Below are 20,748 nucleotides of genomic sequence, written 5' to 3'. Positions count from 1 at the left end.
CCACTTGTACTCGATACAAAGTGACTAGAAAATAAATGTTTCTTGACTTGTTAAATGCAGAAGCACCTAAAGACAAATTAGATGGCATAACCCCTACAGATTTGTTTAAACAGTGGACAGCACTTCAAGAGAAAAACCAGGGCACTGTCCCTAAGCACATTGCCAAGAATGATGCTGAAGAGGAAGCACATCGTCCTCCCTTAGTGATCCCCACAGCACCGCCCCTTTCTAACCCATATGCAGAAGTACAAATAACACTTGAGCAGTAAAAGGCACAGTGTGGTGGGGTAAGCGGGTGGAGGGTGCCACACTCTTTATGAAAGAAAGGCAAGTGACAGAAGCCACAAGTATATTTTAACATCTGTGTTATGAAGCCTAAGGCCTAATGTCCCTATGTAATAGTGGCAATATTCGAGGACCAAATGTGAGTCCCATAGGATGTACAGCTTTGCTGGACTCAGTGGCAGAGCTCTCACTATTTCATGTTTCACATCATCCCACTTCACAACATACATGGATAGCTCTAGAAGGCCTAGGAGGTATGCAGATGTGGGTGACCCATGTTCAATGCAGACTCCAAATAAGGGAATGATCTTTGCAACTGAAGCGTTGGTATCAGAACTACTTGATAACATAATTGTTATGGATATTCTGAAGGGGGAGGTGTTTTTGGATATTCAGTAAGATCCTCCCAGTGTCTGCAATAAAAGCGGTAATCAGAGGGAATGCGAAATGGTCCCCAATGTACATTCCTTCTCCAGCACAACCTGTAAACCTCAAACAGTACCGCATCCAAGGAGGTTTGAAAGAAATTGTGAAACTGTGCAAACATTGCTACAAGTAGGTGTGTTCCATGAAGTGGTCAGCCCATTTAGCACTCCATTGTGTCCTGTGAAAAAACCATACAGTTTGTATCGCCTCACAATCGATTACAGTGTTCTCAACAAGATAGTGCTTTCTCTTGCGGTTGCAGTTCCAGATTTGATCACAATAGTGAGGATCATCACTGAAGCATTAGAAGAATGACATGCAGCACTTGATCTTGCCAATGCTTCCTTCTCAATCCCCATTGCACCTGAATCTAAGGATTAATTTCCCTTGTTTTGCTCCAGGACTACCTTCACAGCCCTACCATTTCTCATGGATTGGTTGCATGTGCCCTTGCCAATGTCACACGACATGTCACTTACCAAGTGCATTATTAAATAGATGACATCATATTATCTGCAGCATCAAAAGAACAAGTTACACAAGATTTAAAGACTGTTATTTCCGTTATGCTGAATGATTAATCCTGAAGAAGTACAAGGCCCAATACAGACCGTGAAATTTCTGGCCGAGATATGGTCAGGACCACAGTGTACAATACCTCAAACAGTATTGATAACTATTCAGAAGTTGAATTCTCAAACTAGTATGAAAGAAGCCCAACAGATTCTTGAATCAATGGGTTACTGGAGAGCATTTGTCCCACATCTTGGATTTATTTTAAGACCCATCTACAATGTGACTCGTAAAAAGACTGAATTTGTGTAGACTGCAGAGCAAGAGGATACCTTTCTAGCTGCAAAGCAAGCAATGCAGGCTCATAATGCTTTAGGTTCCCTACATCCCAACCAGTCTTTCACCCTAGATGTCATGGTGATAGGACATGAAATGTCATGGGCAGAAGTCACCAACTCTAGGTGATAGAAGGACTTCTATTAGATTATTTTTTTTAACGAATAAAATTTTTATTGGTTTTTCAAAGTTTTTCAAAAGGGGTACAGAAGGAAAAAAAGGAGGGAAGGGTACATAAAGGGGATGGAACACAAACACAATGTACTTGAAGACATACAGAGTCAAAATCAAATGTATCTGACTATTCGTTGTATACATTAGGCTTGACTAATACTTTACACACCAACAAACAAAAGATCATTCACCAGCGTCATTAGAGGACGAGGGAAGCGAACGTGATGGATTTCCCTCTCCATCTGTCACATAATTGTGCCAGGCTCTCCACTTAATCAGCGGAGACGATGTTGACGTGGAATATGGGACACCCAGAGTTTCCATTTCGAAATTGAATTTGATTTTGGAGATCACCTTGGCCAGGGTAGGGGGGAGAGGCTGCTTCCAAGCCTGAGCTATAGCTGCTTTGGTTGCTATCAATATCTGGCCTGGGAAGAGTAGGGGGATAATATTGCAATAAAGCTAACTCTGGAGTGGGGAGGACCGAGTGACGAAGGACTGAGCTTATCAATTGAAAGGCCTTATTCCATATAGGCCTTATTACAGGGCATGACCAAAATATATGAAAAATATCACCACGCTCAGAACAATTACGCCAACATATTGGAGATATGGAAGGCCAGATTTTATGAAGTTTATCTGGGGTAACATACATTCTATTCAATAATTTTACCAGCATCTCAGTATGGTTAAGGCACTTGGACATTTTAAAGGAGTTGGCGAAAATATGTTCCCAGTCTTCTTCTGACAAATCTAACTGAAGGTCTGATTCCCATTGGATCTGAGGTTTAGACTTAGGAGCGATATCAAGAGTCAATAAGGTTTTATACCAGAGGGTAATACTGGCTCTACTACTACCTTTAGTTAATGAGGAGTAATACCTGGTTAAGGGAGGGCCTATTGCCGGAATACTCAACGGTAGGGAAGTTAATAGATGCCTGATTTGGAGGTATTTGTAAAAGTCACCTTTGGGCAACGAATATAGGGCACTGAGGTGTGAGTAGGAGAAGAGCCCACCCGAGTCCAGCAAGTGTCCTAGAGTCTGAATACCCCTACCAATACATCCAGAAAGCTTTAAGTCTGGTATTTGTTTGGCGACCACCCGTAGAGACACACCCGTCGTGGGACGAAGCAGCCCCTCGGTACTCTGGCATAATCGATCCCACACAGTCAAGGTATCTCTGATAAGAGCCGGTAAGGTCTCCACAGGAGGTCTCCACTGAACAGGTTTCCATAAAAGATCCGTCAAGGGAAATTCTGGAGTACACGCTAACTCCAGATCTACCCAAGGTTTCACTCCCCCTGGGAGATACCAGTCTCGAACCTAGGACAAAATACAAGCCTCATGATATTTTGTCAAATGTCCCCCTTGCCGTTTCCCTCTTGTCATGCGCTGCATAGCAATACGGGGGGGTTTGGACTTCCAGACATATGTTTTCAACAGGGAGGTGAATTTGGCTAGCAACCCCGGGGGAAGACAAAATGGGAGCATGCGAAATAGGTACATTAATTAAGGGAGAAGCATCATTTTAAACGCTGAGATCCTGCCTAACCAGGAGACCTCGAAGCACATCCATGAGCCTATAAGCTTCAATAGTTGTTGATGTAATATAGAGAAATTATGTTCTATAATTAAATCTAAGTGGGGGGTTATTTGAATCCCAAGATAAGTAAGTCCAATAGTTTTCCAAGTAATTAAATTTATCTTTTAAAGCCTGTAATGTGTCTACCGGGACAATTATAGGGAGAACTTCCGTCTTTGAAGTATTCAATTTACAAAGGGAGGCTTTTCCAAACTGTAACAACAGATCCTGGATCGCTGGCAGGGAGGTCTCTGGGTTGACTTCTATTAGATTTTGGGCTGAACAGTTCTCTCCAGCTCATAGAAGACACTCATCTCTAGAGAAGCAGCTACTGGCTGCATACACAGTTCTATAGCATGGGCAATCAACCACAAAGCAACAGCCAGTGACCATAAGAACTGATTTACCATCTGCTGAATGGGTTAGATGTGATGGATTTGAATCCAGAACAGCAGTTGCATAGATGCCTACTTTACAGAAATAGAAGTGGTACCTATCAGAAAAAGGTGGTGTACCCTCTACAATCAGCACACAATTGGCTGGCATGATTACATTTGAAACTGCAAAGCATGAGTTACCCCCTTTACAAGGGTGGACCTGTAACAGTAGTCGAGCCCTACTCTTCTTTGATTGAAGAACAAAGGCATTTGGTATGGTATATTGATGGTTCAGCGACCTTAACACAAAATGGTCAAAGCTGGACAGCTGCAGCATATCAAGCTATACAACAAATGATATTACATGAAAGTGGAGAAGGTGGATCCATTCAATATGCAAAACTAAAGGCAGTTAACATGTGATTTGAAGAATCAACTGGTTCTATTGTCATTTACGCAGATAGTATTCAAGGATTTAACTACCTGGATGCCTGTCTGGAAATGATGACTGGACAGTCAGCGGCGAGCCAGTCTGGGACGGACTAATGTATGGACTAATACATGTAGTTATTGAGACAAATGATCACTCAGCCTAGGCAATCTTGGAGAGTGGGCCCATGGCCAGCCGGGGCACGGAAGGAACCTATGATTGGGCCAAAGCCAAAGGAATATCATTGACTCAGATGGTGGCTAGAGACATTGTCCAAAAATGTAAAACCTGTCAACAACTAAATCACAGATAAGCTTTTACTGGAGGTTTATGTTCTATTGCCATAGGAAAATAAGCTGTTCAAGTATGGCAAATGGACTTCATAGGACCTCTACCTACAGAAAAACACAAAGTACAATATTGCTGGACAGCAGTAGATACCTACTTTGGAGTACTGCTGGTGTTGCCCACTGCCCAAACCAACCAAGATGCAACTGTAAAGATGCTGGAGGACATCAGCATACATTATGGTAAACCTTCCAAGATACAAACAGACAACGGAACACATTTCACTGGTGCCAGAATGAGACAGTGGGCCAAAGACAAACATGTATACTGGGTGTACCACATTCCCTATTACCCTCAGGCAACAGGATAAATGAATGGCTTGTTAAAAGAATGCCCATGCACACATTGAGGGGATGGGATAGAGTCTGTAGGGATGCATAGTATCAATGAGCATGTGATTGATGATTGGACTCCTTCTCAGCATTTGTTACAGCCCCCCATTGTTCAGAGAGAATATGACATTGTGGGAAAGACAAATTTATGAGCCAGGGGTAAGTCAAGTAGAAGAAGTGAGAGTACCTACTTGTGTTCTAGAATGTAAGCATGGAAAGACAATGTATTTCGTTCCTAAAGAAAGCATCAGAAGTAGATGTACCTAAGTAGATGTTCTAAAGAAGATGGAGGTAAGAGAATACTTTGTACAGCTTTTATTCCATGAATACTGGGTTCTAGAAAAAGGTGATGTGATAGGAATTGTAATCATCATTCCAGATACCACATATATAATCACACAACAAAATTATGGTGCAATAGTTTGGATATTGCCCGGTGGCACCCATACAGAACAGCTCTGGTGGTGGCTCTTGAAGCAGAGAAAGCGTTCGATTGCGTCTCATGGCTCTTTGTGTGCAGTATTCAAGGTCCTTTCCTCAACGGAATCACATTGTTGTATTTCAACCCCTCAGCAATAGTACTGGCTAATGGCTGCGCCTCTCCGGCCTTACAATTCTTAATGGTACCAGACAAGGATGTCCCCTTTCTCCCCTCCTATTTGCATTAATTATGGAACCGCTCGCTGCTAGATTCCGCCTTAATCAGAATATTACTGGAATTTCATCTGGCACTAGGTCATGTAAATTAGCCCTCTATGCAGATGATATGCTCCTTACCCTCACAAATCTGTACGTTTGGATCCCTTGTTTTTTCCGATATGAAAAATTATAACTTACTCTCAAACCATAAACTTAATTCAGACAAAACTGAAGCCTTAGCTCTTAGCTTTCAACCTAATGCCCAAAAACACTTGCAAGATGGGTTGGGTACGTTTGATCGATGAGGAAATATCCAACATCGACAAGCCCTCCAACGAAAGTCCGAACTTCTGCAAAACCAATGTGAAAATAAACAGACTTACCTTGAACCAGACGCTGGAGATCTCTGATTGGATTACCACACTGACAGCAAGTTATCCCAATTGGAGAAGTGTTCGGCACTGCAGCTTGATGTCATCACGTCTGTCAGTAAAAATTTAAAGCAGCAATGTCGGGTTAAGTGTTTATACACTTAACCTTAGGGGTCCCCACATTGCCGCTTTAAATTTCTTGACGTTGCGCTGCCGTCAAGCTGCAGTGCCGAAGACTTCTCCAATCGGAATAACTTGCTGTCAGCATGGTGATCCAATCGGAGCTCTCCAGCGTCTGGTTCAAGGTAAGTCTGTTTATTTTCACATCGGTTTTGCAAAAATGCGAATTTTCTTTGTAGGGCTTGTCGATGTCGGATTCGTGGTAATCGTGAAAACGATTACCACCGTGCAAGACACCTTTACGTTTAATTGCCAATTACAACATATTAAATATTTAGGAATCAAACTAACCAAATGTTATGATAAACTATTTGCGGCCAACTTTCCCCCTTTAATAGCCACTTTAAAGTCCGATCTCCGCTCTTGGTCACCTCATTACATATCATGGATTGGCAGAGTCACTTCGGTAAAAATGAATATCTTACCCAGACTTCTTTATCTATTTCAAACCTTGCCAGTTAGGGTCCCTTCGCTTGTCCTCAGAGACATACAGTCTTGTATCTTTCAATTTGTATTGTGTGGCAAACGTCCAAGACTCTGTCTAAAAATCCTCTACCAACATGCTAAAAAGGGTGGTTTGGGTCTTCCCTGCCTCCATAAATACTACTTATCACATCTCACTCAAGCAGTATTAGCTCATGCACGTACCCACACAAGATTATGGGTTGACACAGAATCAAATCTCCTCCAGATGTTATCTCCCAGTATCCTATTCTGGCTGGATTTAAAAGACCTTCCCCCTCAATACACCCTCCCTAAGGAAATATTGTACACGCACCTTCAAGCTTATAGACAAGCTTATAGACAATCCTAAACAAATGTTCCCTTTCTGGAACAATCCAGCATTTCCTCCGGGTATGAATCCAAAATCTTTCTCCCACTGGACAAAACATAACATTATGTTTTTATCCAATATAGTTCCAATGGGTTTTTTCCCCGACTTTCCTTGAGCTCCGCGATCGTCTCCACCTTCCATCCTCATCCTTTTATCAATATTTGCAAATACGTCACCTATCAATACTCAACTAGATCCACAAACTGCTTGCTGTCTAACTCCTCTGGAATCTTTCTGTGCCCACAGATCGACCTCTAAAGGACTAATTTCCACTTTTTACACGCTGCTGACGAATAACATTTTATACGATAAAGCGCTACATGAGCTACGCTGGGTGGAGGACATGGAGGCCGAGGTTTTGGATCCTGAAGAGTGGACTGAAATGCGAGAGACAGTTGCTAAATCCTCAATCTGTACTCAATCTGTATAAAAGAAAATGCTTACAAATTTTTATTTTGTCGGTATTTAGTCCCTTCCAGACTGAAATCTATTTATCCGACAATTTCTGATCTTTACTGGCGTAACTGTGGTCACCCCATCCCACATCTGGTGGAATTATCCAAAAATTAACCTTTTCTGGAGAGAAGTAGCTGATCTTTTTTTATAAAATAACCAAACTAAAGTTTCCGTTCCATCTCTTTTACTTTCTTCTTTCCCAACAATCTCACCGCTGCTAGATGTTTGATAGCTAGAAAATGGAAACAGGCTGAGAGTCCCACAATTCCAGAGCTTATTCAAAACGTATGGCAAATATATAATCTAGAACATATGACTAGCATCTTATAAAAGATGATCGCCCTAATCAATTACTTTCAACATGGCATAGTTGGCAGGACCATTTTGCATTATCACAACACATTTCTTAATGTATTACGACATTTGATTGTTTGAAGAACATGCTTTTTGCATCAAGTCTTTCTTTACTTTCCTCTATTACTGCCTTTCTATTCAACCTTATACTAACAAGCAACCCCCCCCCCCACCGTTCTCTCTTTTCTTTTCTTCTTCTTCTGCCCCCCCTTTCCTTGTCCTTCCCCCTCCCCTTATTGGTGAAGAATAAGCCCTTCAACGATAGTAACGCAATCTACACTAACCCCTTAATACGGTTTTAGACTGTTATATACAAGATGTTAGTACTATTGTAATACACCTATCTGAAATGTCGTTAAAGCTTTCCTTAAAACATTCTGGAATGTAATAGTGATTATTTTTCTGTGCCTCTTTCTTTTGAAAAAAAAAAAAAGGGAAGATGTGACTGCAGGGCTAGGTCAAACATATTATGTTTTGATTGATGGTGAAACTAACCCTGTTTATCTTCCTGCCTCCAGGTTGTACCCAGAGGAGGTTGAAACACAGAAAGAAAAAGAAAAAAATGAAGCTCCATAGTGCTTTATTAGATCCTAAACAAGACCTGGGTTTATGGCTTTGTATCTTCTGTTCAACTATGATATTCATAGCTATCATCTATTTTATTTCAGAGTGGGTTACACCACCTACTCCGCAGAATGATGCTATTGTTCTAACAAGAGGAACAAGAGAACTGAGATAAATAGAATTAGACTGGGATAATCCATTTATCCGCATACATCATTGGCTGATTGAAGACACCACATTAACTGAATGCTGGATTTGCACACATTCACCGGTGTCTGCAGGAACTTTACCTTACATAGCTACACCAGTAACCTAGAATTAATTATCATTACCTAAGCAGATGAACTGGACAATTCCAACACACTTGACATCAAATCGTTTTAATACCACCAAAGTGTTGTTATATATAGTTGGGTGGACAGCTCCTCCTTGGTGGAAAGCAAACAGGGTAGCAATGAGGACCCAGTACTGATATGTAGTGCAGCATCTGTATACGATAAGTAAATGTTACTGATAACGAGTTAGGTACTGTAGTGGACCATGTGAACTGCAGCTTTTAGGAGATTAATAACAACTCTGTTAATAATTAGATCTATAATACCACACAATCATATTGGCTACAGTTGCTTAATCAAATTGACATAGATGATAATGGTAAATGGTGTGGAGGAAATTAAACAGTAGCAAAAAGAAATGCTGTATCTGGGTGGTGAACGTCTAGTAACGCTTCAAGGTTATTATGATAACCCAAAGGGTTTAAATGTAAAACGCTAAGGAATTTGCTGGTGCTCTATAAATAAATGATGATGATGATATTATGTGTGTGGTCATCAGGCATACAAATTTTTACCTATAGGAGGTACAGTTGCTTGTACTCTAGCTTGATGGTCCACTGCTACCTGGATAAAAGACTCCATTGACTTAATAGCTGTTTCAGACCATATGATTCAAAAAGAGCAATTAACAGACAACATAGTCATGATTTAATATATCAACCTTGGTATAGTAAATTGATTGGGATTCTGTCACTATTTGGAGGCTCCATGTAAAAATATGCATCAGTTAGAAACTTTTATGAACTTATTTGATAATGTAACTGATGGAATATTGGGTATTACACAGGTCTTAACACTCTTGTGAGACTCTGCGATTTCATGCTAAAGTGTTAAACTAGCATAGTTTGGTATTTAACTACTTGACAGCAGCACCAGGGGGATATGTTAATAGTAGGCCCTGCCTGCTACGCTATATCCTTGATAATTTTACTGATTTAATTGCAGGACATGTACTAAAAATAAACCAATTAAAAGAAGAATTTAAAGAGAAATTTAATTAGCCTGATCAAGATCTAGATAGTAGTTAGTTCAACTGGTTAAACCCTTCCAATTGGTTCAGTAGATGGAGGGGATATTAATTCTTTGCATCTTAGCAATTGCTGCAGTGATTTGAGTTATTATAACATTTATTTTCTTCTTTCTTGACAAATGTTGAACTAAAACAACAGAGATGTTGCCAGCAAAAGCAACTGATGGTGTACAGACCACTTCTCACTAAAGATTTCAGGTGTCGAATGACAGCGGGGCTCCCTGGACCGTGATCACTGTTTTTACTGCCAAAGCAAAAGTATATACTTAATTGCTGTTTATTTTTGCTGCTAGTAGTTTTATATTCACTCAATAAATAATGTTTGAACATCTATTTCACTGGGACCAGAGGCAGATGTAGAGTCCAAAACAACTCTGGAGTCCCTACCCTTCTCGGAGGATGTCTTATTCAGGAGGGGGAAAAGTTTCCCAGACCTAAGGGCTGTAAGTTTAGTTCTATTTATACATCCTCCTTTCGCTATTGTTATTTTAACATAGTGATAGCAGGACATATTTAATGAAACAATGCTTTTACCTACATGTGCAGATCCAACAAGAGTGGCCCAGCAATGGCTTACCTCACCGCTAGTTACCTTACAGTCACTATCGCTAGGCAGCTTTGTATCACTCAGCAGCAACTGCAATATTTTCTTGGTAAATCATGGTGACAGGTGGATTTCTATTGATGCGATAAGCGGGGATAGAACACCAGACCTATTTACACTTTTTAATAAATAGACCCATAAACCTCACATTACTAATCAGGACATTTTTGTTTATCACCGTACTTTTTGTCGTTATTTTGTATGTACTTTTTTTTTATGGGGAGATCTTCCCTTTTCCCTTCCTCTTTTAATTTTACCAATGTTTACCCTTTTCCTTTACCCTCCACTTTCCTCCCTGTTTGTTACCTTGTATAAAAAATTAACAATTTGTAATAAAAAATACTCATACTTTTTTTTTGTACAAGTTTGTGATACAAATGCCTGTTGCTATTGATATGTGACGTACATATATTTTGTTATTTTTATGTTAAAATGTATAAACTGAACAAAGTACCACGAGGTGGAGCACGTGCATTTAGAGTACTTTTTTTTTTCTCTGCACAAAAGGACTTTTTACACATCCTGAGAGGTGGTGGAAATACCTTTTGCACCTTAGAGGTGCAGTTTCTATGAGTAAACATATTTCTAGTTGTATCATAACCAAAGTAATAAAAACAGGCAAACACACAAAAATGACACATTAAACACAGTCCCGAGGTCCCTTCACTCAAATAGTTAATTTAAGACATGAAATGAAATAAGAATTCCAAGTGTCCAAGTAACACCATTGATATATTTGCAATGAGCAGTGGATTAAATGAAAGTTCTTCTGCAGGACAGGGGAGAGATGACTGTTACACACTTCCTTGTGAAAATTTGGCTCATGTATGCGTATATTGGGCCTGATTCATCAAGGCACGTATCTGTAGATACTGAGCATATTGTATACAAAATCACTCTGTGCATGCTTAGAACCAGGAGATAGGTCATTCTGTCTGCTCGGTCTTCAAATGCAAAGGACACATACTACTGTCTCGATTTCAGGGAGTGAATGGGGCAGGGAAGGGGTGTTTTCCCTTCATCATTGTACAGTAAGGGCGAACCAAACTCAAGCGCACATGTCCCAATTCAGCTCTGGGCATCTCAAAGTTACTTGTTTTTCTGCCATATCTCTTACTTCAGCTAAAAGTATAGTCTAAATCCTGAACAGTAGTAGTGACAGTCTCATATGCATGTTATAACATCTGTTTGCAATCACGAGCGACTGTATAAATGTATTTATGCTCAGCAGACATTAACAACATTCTAATAAATGTATTTCATGAAATATAAAAATAACAGGAAAACACACTTTTTAACTGTTTTATCATATATGCCTTTATTATTAATACAATATATATATATATTTTCCTGTGCATTCATTGGTGAATTTATAATCCACATAGGTATTGGATGAACCCTGTAGCATCTTGTGTAGTACAGCACAGCAGACCTGCCTTAGATTTCAAAAGCACATGTATCTCGAGATCCATGCCTTGATGAATTCGGGAGTACGCAAAGCCTTAATAGGTGCGTATAATACTGAACGCGGGATGCGCTCAGAATAAGGGCCTTGATGAATCAGGCCCATTGACTCCAGATTGGCCTAGCATTTGGTAAAGGTCATCTTACCGCTGCCAGCTAGTATTGCCAGAGAACTGAGCATTACTCAGCCCCGGGAATTTTTAATAATACATTGTGATAAAGAAGATTTTCTCAATAGAAAATTTTCTTTAGCGTTGGCTCTACATAAATAGAGCCCTAAGTATTACTTGGGATGTCATATAGAAAACAAGTGTTGTTGGAAGCCATGGTCACAAAAACAGAACATCAAAAGTGAGACATATAAATCTATACGAAGAGATACAGATCTGTCCAAGTTGGCCACCCACATGTAGCTGTATTTAAACATGTGATGTTATCATTGCAGAATGGAAAGGAGAAAGTAGTACCCTAGTGTTAAACCGAATAAGCAAGTAAAACTAAGAAATAAAGTAGGACCTTTGATGTATATTAAGGGCATACCAAAGAAGCAGTGTAACACAGTTCCTCATTTGCACTGAATCAGGATCATAATCCACAAATGAATGCTCCTAGCATGACATTTTTGAGGTTGGAAAATATTAGCTACAGTATAAACTAAAAGTATGAAGAGAGAGATATATAATAGTATTTTCTAGAGAAAGTCAATCCCAATAATGATATTGGACATGTCTATACCCCTTCGAGAAGCCAGGCAAACACAACAATTTGCAGTTTGACACTCATACCTATACAGTATATATTGGGGACATATGCTGGTGCTGTGTTCTCATGCTTGCAATTTGTCCTTAAATATATAAGTCTTCATTAAATCATTATTAACTAATGTGTTCACTATGACAGAGTACGGCCGCGATCAGATACTTATGGAGGAGGTCTCAATTTTCTCAGGAGTTGTGAATCAGATGACCTTTGCCAAGAATCACATGTTGTTTAACATCACAAATAATCATATTTTAAATTAAGGACAGAGTAGCACGAGGTCCTCAGCTGCTAGAACCGCTTTGCGAGATGTTCACCTTTAGCAGACCCCTTTTCGAGGAACTTGTTTCCTTCCACAGTACTCAGTTGCCCCCAGGACTTAGGCTCGGGTATTAACAGATGTTGATCTAGCACCTGCCATGTGGATAGGACAGAACACAGTAGAAGGTAATGAGCAACCAGGATATATTAGCAGAACTAAGAGCCAGACAGGCAAGGGTTAATGTGGAGTGGTCTGGTACTTGTCTGGTGGAGTGGACAGCTCACAGTAACAGGTAGTGAACCAGAATGTATTTGGCAGAAATCAGAGTCAGACAGGCAGGGACCAAAACTAAAGACAGCAAAATCCTTTAAATCAGCTAGGGGTCAGGACAGGAGGAGATATGAGAGCAAATCCGTTTAACAAAACCAAGAGTCAGGAGTGGAGAAGACTGCAATTCCTATAAACAATCCGGGTCAAACATTGATAGCAGAACTGGTCAGGATACAAGGCACACTACGTCAAGCAGTAACTATCACCATCATTGGTATGCTGCCAGGAAGAGGTTTATAAAGGTAGCGGCACCAATCAGAACTGCAGGATGATTAGCTGCATGAGAGTGGTAAGTGGTTGCACACATGAGGCTTCCAGACTGAGAGCTTCTAACTATTTGCCTAGCAACCAGCTGAATCAGTGATCAGGAATTATTATTATTATTGTTTATTTATATTTCCACAAGGCTTCCTCAGCGCTGTACAAAGTACAAAATATAATATAAACAGTAGACCATACAAGGTACAACAGTACAGAGAAAAACAAGTAAACCCCAGACTCCAAGAGTTCCAAGCAAGGCAAGTACATTGACGTTGGAGAAGAAGAAATGTAATTGAGACAGAAGGGAGGAGGGCCCTACTCAATGGTTTAGGAATGATCCTACACATAGTAGTTGCAGTAATTGCACAGATGATAAATTTAAACAAACAGGAGAGCTCCTATATGTTAACACTTTCCAATTTTTGTGTTACTGGAGATTGCTACTATTTTTCACATAATAATTTAGATAAATTTATTTATTGCTGGCAAACATTTCTGTCATATTTTACAGGAATAAGGATGTTTTATGTACCAGTGTATCTAATCATAGCACGTCATTTCAGAATGTCTAGATCAAGTTTTAAGTACCCATTAAGCTTTTATCACTCAATTCCGCATCCCTTACCAAATGACTGCATATTTAAGTGCATACGCACATCAAAATGTACATTATTCATATTTAATAGGTGAAAAATGTTGTAGACGAATATAATTTACATTTAAGGCTAATTGCACGGTAATTACATAAATGGACAGTCTGAACCCATCTGAATCCATTCAGTAAAAGCATTTCCAGGTAATTCAAACTTTTATGTTCATAAACTGCATTTTGCCGTTTCATTCATTATAGTGTACTGTTAGCCTTCTTTTGTCTGGAGTGTAACTACCAGAAATAAAAGAGCTGCGATAACCATCAGGAACAACAATCACATAAATACTTTATTTTATACACACTTGCCTACTTTCAGGCAGTGCAGTCCGGGAGAGGGGCGTGACTAGAGGGTGGGAGGGGGTGGGTGCGGTCAATTGCATCATTTGACCCCGCCCCTCACGAGGAAAATGACGTTTTTTCCCACCGGGGGCTGGGCCAAAATGATGCGATTCACCGCAAATCTCTTTATTTTGGCCAGGGACTTGCGGGATGCTGGAGACTTGCCTGCTCTCCCAGGAGTCCGGGAGACCGACCCGGATTTCAGGAGTCTCCCGGACGTTCCGGGAGAGTTGGCAAGTTTGATTTTATGATACCATACTGTAGGCTGTTTGGTTATATCATTATAATGTTCTTTACATCATACTCACATTGTGATGCTCCAAACCACTTTTAAGCCTCTATACTACCATAAATTTAAGGGGGTGAGTAAGACCAGAACTGTCACCATAACACTCAGTGTAGATCATACTTGCCAACTCTCCCGGAATGTCCGGGAGACTCCCGCATTTCGCGTGTGTTTCACAGACTCCCGGGAGAGTGTGGCAATCGCCCGGATCTGCCCACTTCCTATTAAAGTGGGCAGAATTAGGTCCAAAATGCCGCAATTTACCGGGAATCGCGGCGTATGGCCCCGCCACTTGCTGTAAGATGACGCGTTTGCATCATTATGTCACGGGGCGGGTCCAAAAGGACACGAATGTTGGAGCCCCCCACCCACCACGCCCACCTCCCCCGGCAAGCTCCCAGAAGCCAACTTTAGAAAGTTGGCAAGTATGGTGTAGTTACAACATGGAGTTATAAACACCAGTGTAAATGACTAAGATGACACGTTATAAAAGTTAGCTTAAATGCAACCCCTAGTAGTAGGACTTTATATTTATTATTTCAGGTTCTGGGTTGTTAGAAACACCTGTTAGAGAAAGGAACATGTGGGAGTCTAACAGCTTTACAGCCCACACCTGTTGCTGGTACAGAGGATGTGTGGCTATGATACACAGTCACTGTATCTCCTTGTGAACTGTAAAGCTCACAATAGTGTAACTTGCAGTGCAGAAACACTGCTGTAATAAGAAGCTCAGGAGACCACTAATAAATAAAGTTTCCAGCACATACCTTCCTGAGCTCAGAAGAATCCATCAAGATGACAGAACTGATGCACTATATTAAATCATCTTTAAATTGTGGCTTGTAAGCCTCCCTTGAGGGATTGTCTGGGCCCGAAATGCCTTTTTGTTATCTTCAGTTATTAACTGAAAATCAATGTGAAAGTGCTGTTGTGGTGAAAACCTACAGGAAACACCATTAAATATTCACTATACATATGAATTCCTGTAAATGTTTGTCTTTAATGGCTGCTACTTGTACCACTACTTATAATTAGCAAGTATGTCAGTATGTCAGGACTTAGTAAGGAATTGTGTTCTAAAGTATAATGTAGTCCATACTGTAATTTATTACAGATATTAGAAGTCACCGTCGACCTCTGTGACTTGTGAAAAAAATCAGAATAGCATGGAAGTAACAATACACAATCTCAATTTCTGTGTATAATAATGATTGATTAGCTGTGTATGAATATCACACACCTTTATGCACTTTGTCAGTGAGGTATGACAATGGAAATACCATATTAATAACTACATTTTTTAGAACAACACCAAACAACATGTTGCCCAATCTATCTGATCACATCTTTATGCTTTTTAGAGAAGATGGGAAATTCATTACAAGGTTACTGAAGTCTGCCTATGAGTAAACTATATGAATTACTGCATGCCCTATATGTCTGGAACTGTAGCCCAAACAGGGTTCACTGCGAATGGGCGGAGGCTGGCACATGCAAACCCAACAACAGTCTCAGGTGCAGCTCCGGCATTCATTCCGCCATTATTTAATATTTACAGATAGGACTATGATTTCTGTCCAATCGTTACCAAATAACATTCTGAAAATAAATACCAATATCTCGATCTAATGGTGATTTTTTTAAATGAGGAGAAAATAACTCACATGCATACTTAAGTAACCTTATTATATATATATATATATATATATATATATATATATATATATATATATATATATATATTAATTAATGAAAACATTTTTTTATCTAAAATCTATAAAATTGAAAATAAACAGTCATTTATACATAACTTTAACAGTTCGTTATTAATATCATATGTGACCCCTCATTCATAGACAAAGTAGATATCAATTAAAGATGTGTGATAATCATATAGAAGCAATTTAATGAGTTATTATTAGATATACCAAGCAAGATATGGTGTAGTGTTACTTTCATGCTATTTTGAGTGTTTGCATTTCACATTTCTGTTTTTGTCATTGACTGAGTTATTGTTATACTTTCCACTAATTGTATGAGTTTGCAGACACCATATACTTAGCGCCTCAATTGTGTCACCCGAAAGATGAATTCTATACAGTTGTATTATGCTCCATATTGAAACCTGCAATATCAGTAAACACATTATAAGCCAATTATGATTGTCAGAGTGCATGTAGTGGGTTTACTTTTCCTGCTTTTGATGGTATTAATTGCTTCACCCCTAGGGCACCTATTTAAGTATGAGGTAAGTGTTTCTCACATGATGCTGAGCTTGTAGCTTAAATTGATTATTTTGGGTTTATTTGTATAATTTCCAGCAAGGGGTGTATTATTTATCACAACTGGTATATAATGGAATCCTGAGACAAGAGAACCGTTTATGAATTATATTTACCTGCCAGAGGGGAGTGGAGAGTGTGGGGTTAATCGTGCTCGGTTCTTATGCGTATTGTCTGTCACAATTGACTAGCTGTGCCAGGACTTGGAACAGGTCTCTAATGCTGAGCCTCCTAATTCTCTGCTCTCTAAATATAGTCTTTGAAGTGTCCTCTTAATAGAGCACATTCTGAGGAGATAAAGTTGACATGTAAGAAATGTATATATTGAAGGCTACATCCAGACAGTTTTGGAGCATATTTGAAGCTTTGGAGATGCTCCTAAATGCTTCTCCATTTACTGGAATATAATTTAAAAAAAACCATATAAATATAAATGACTGATCCTCTTTTAAAAATCCAAGTACAGGTTTGGAAATTGTTGGCAGCCTCATTTTCTATCAGATGTGGTATTATGAAAAATAAACACTGATGACCTTTAAAAACAAAAAACAAAAAAGACAAAAAAAGCAAACCAACAACACATTCCCTAGAGAGCTAATGGAAAGTCTATGTAAAAAATTCACCTCACTGTGATATGCACTATTATTACTAAGTCCGACATTACAGCAAATCAGAATTGTGATAATAAAATGGTAAGCGGAGGGTATCAGTTTTATCATTTTTGTGTTTATAATTTCATTCACTGCATGATTTTAGTACGATAAAATAATCAGCAGCATAAATAAACAACAACATTAATTCAGTAGAAAACATAACTGTTACAATACGATAAATAGATGTGTAGATACATCACAAAAGACCAACACCATTTATTTACAGTAACTGAAATCCAATAATGACAACATTACAGGTCCACATGAACGCCTGCCCTTCATCCCCAACAGATCGTCCATGTCTATTCTGACAGCTTGTTGTCTTTACATGGAATTTCTTATACATGGCTGTTATGAAACATGTTATTCCCTGCCTAGGCAATAGCAAAAATAAACCAAGGAGGGCAAAGCTCCATCTCTCTCCTTGGTGGGCAGCAGTACACAAACCGTAGTATGTTTTCACAATAGTCCTTAAAAGAGTGAGCTATAACACAGGTTCCTCTGCCAACAAATGCATAAACACGCAAGTCACACACATGTAATTGCATTGTTCCACATACTGGAAGTGGGCCCTATTCCTGCATGACCATGTGTTGTAACTTTCTGACACACTATGAACGTATACAACGCCATAAGAAGCCATTACCCTACCTCTTTATTAAGGCCCCAGTCTTGGCTCTGTAGCAGGTTATTATCCTCGAAGCCAAGGATCCTATGGGACAGTAGCAGCTATAGGTGCTATAAAGCAGAGAGAGCAGGCAGCAGAAGAGTGACTAAGTTAGGCTCCCTGTGACTCTTTACAGCTAGATCCTCCCCCTTTTTTCCCAAATATCTGGAGTGTGATGGGGACAGCTGAGTGCACACAAGTCACAACTATAAATATCCACAACAGCTTATGGTCTGGGGGAGGGAGGGGAGATACTTGGACAGGACTTGGTGTGAGATGGGTTTAACAGAGTCTGATATTGCAATTGTGGGAGAAATATAAACACAACACACAGGTCAAATGCATGTATGTATCTCAATTCATGTGTTTACTGCTTATGAACATTGTCTTGCTACAACATACTCTTGAAAATCTATACTCTCCAATATAAGTGAAAATGTATCAGCAGTTCCTTGTTTTTGTTTTTTTTAAATGAAAAATATTTGGGGGAGTATTTCAATCTGAGTTTTAATTAATTATCTGACAATCCTATATAAACAGGGCTACTAATTTCAAATTGTATGTTATCTTTATATTACACATTAAGTTGTATCTTTACTGATTTTTTGTTGCACTGAAAAACACAATTGGCAGAAATTAAAAAATATGTAGTAGGAAAAGTACAGGCGCATATTTTTGTACATTGTATAAAATTTTTAAAGTAAAGTAAAATTATTGTCCATAGGCACATTAACTACTTATTTATTTATGTAGCTCTAAGGTCTTTTTTACAGCTCTGTACACAAATCAAATATAACTAGGTATATGAGGGAAGGTGTTATCGCAGGCTGTAATAATGTCTAATGAGGTCTGTTCATGACCATTTGCATTTTTCTCCAGGTTAATTATAATTTCTTATCACAGTGATAAAAAATGATTTAATGTAGCTATTTATTAAAATTGTTCAGCCTTGACAGTCGCTCCGATAAAAGCCTGTCCCAGCAAAGAGTCTATAGGAAAGTAATTTATACTTGCCAACTTATGGCAAGTATGATCCGGGAGACTGCCGGGGAAGGTCGGCGTGCAGTGGGCAGGGCCCCGAAAATCGCGCGATTTTGGCCTCTCCCCCATGATGTAATGACGCAAATCGCGTCATTTTACAGCGGGGCGTTTTGGACCTAAATTCTGCCCACTTCACTAGGAAGTGGGCAGATACGGAAGATTGCCACACTCCCCCAGGGGTCCGTGAGACTCGCACGAAATGCGGGAGTCTCCCGGACATTCCGGGAGAGTTGGCAAGTATGAAGTAATTGCAATCTTGACCACTTTATTTTCAGGTTCTGACCAGGCCTATTCACTGCACAGAAAACAATTGGTGATAGGAAGGAGGGGAGGAGCACAAAGCCTTTCCCGGGGATGGATCCGAAGATCCCTCTCCTGCAATGCTCTCCCCATAGGATAGAATGGCTAACGCCATCCTCCTACGACGATAACTATCAGGGTCAAATTCTGAAGTTAAGCTTTCGGGGCTGATAAATTTTCCCACACCGCAGTCCCCATTGACAATTATGGGGACTGCAGTATTCTGCAACAGCTAGCCTAATGGAGGAGATATCTCAGATATATCTTATGTTATGCAAATATAAAATAGGACGTTAACTTAATTTTGCGCAAAATAGGTCCCAATATCTTGTAACTGGACAGTTTTGTAACAATGTAGCTACAGAAAAGGGGAATCAAGAATACAATATTAGTTTGCAGAGGTAGCATTTACATATTAAAATAATTCCCACAGTTGGTCAATCAGGGAAAGTACAGAGCTATGGTAATCAGAATTTGTGAAATATCATCATCAATTTATATAGTGCCACTGATTCCGCAGCGCGGAACAGAGAACTCATTCACACAGACAGAGAGAGAGGGGGAGAGAGAGAGAGAGGGGGAGAGAGAGAGACTAGGGTCAATTTTGATAGCAGCCATTTAACCTACCAGTATGTTTTTGGCGTATGGGAGGAAACCGGAGCACCCGGATGAAACCCACACAAACACGGGGAGAACATGCAAATTCCACATAGATAAGGCCATGATCGGGAATTGAACTCATGACCCCAGTGCTGTAAGGCAGAAGTGCTAACCACTTAGCCACCGTGCTGCCCGAAATATTGAAGAAATAAAAGGCTTTAGGTGTTCCACTTAATTTTAAGCACCAAGTACCATATAGATGTTGGACTATAGGCTAGTCCGTGTCTCTTTGATCTGTTGAAATTGGCTGATGAGAGAATATATGTTGGTGTAGCAAGAAGCCATGGAGTAAGCACGTGCCACAGCCAGAAGTGCAGCATTGAGCCATGGTGACCAGAGCAAGTGCATGCTAGGTCACCCCCTACACACCAGGATAGGGGGTATTGCCAGCATGTGGAGGCAATTCTAAGTGAAAAAATACCCAGCATGGGCAGTGTCGGACTGGGGCATGATGGGCACCCCGGGGAAACGCATTTGTATGTGACAATGAAACAGTGTTTATGTAATATGTGGCTGACTCTTTACCAGTGTAATCTATGACTCTCCTTCTGTGAGGCTGTTATTTGTTGTTCCACAACACTGAAGAGCCAGAGGCACTGATAAAAGAAGTGTCATTGACT

General features: G+C 39.8%; 1 protein-coding gene across 4 annotated transcripts in view; it reads right to left on the bottom strand.

Moving 5' to 3' along the window:
* Positions 1 to 18,268, bottom strand: part of MYO18B (myosin XVIIIB) — a 390,269-nt gene extending 372,001 nt beyond the window's left edge. For 3 of the 4 annotated variants that reach the window (XM_075214447.1, XM_075214450.1, XM_075214452.1), the window contains exon 1: positions 18,112 to 18,268. The gene's annotated coding sequence lies outside the window, so the exon portion shown is untranslated. Of the gene's footprint in view, positions 1 to 16,923; positions 17,059 to 18,111 lie in introns of those variants that run through there. The other variant, XM_075214448.1, reaches the window with a different exon arrangement.
* Positions 18,269 to 20,748: the final 2,480 nt, after the last annotated feature.

The sequence above is a fragment of the Mixophyes fleayi genome, chromosome 1 (genome assembly GCF_038048845.1).
Source record: "Mixophyes fleayi isolate aMixFle1 chromosome 1, aMixFle1.hap1, whole genome shotgun sequence".
In the NCBI taxonomy this organism is placed as follows: Eukaryota; Metazoa; Chordata; class Amphibia; order Anura; family Limnodynastidae; genus Mixophyes; species Mixophyes fleayi.
This window is presented reverse-complemented; position numbering and strand designations above follow the sequence as displayed.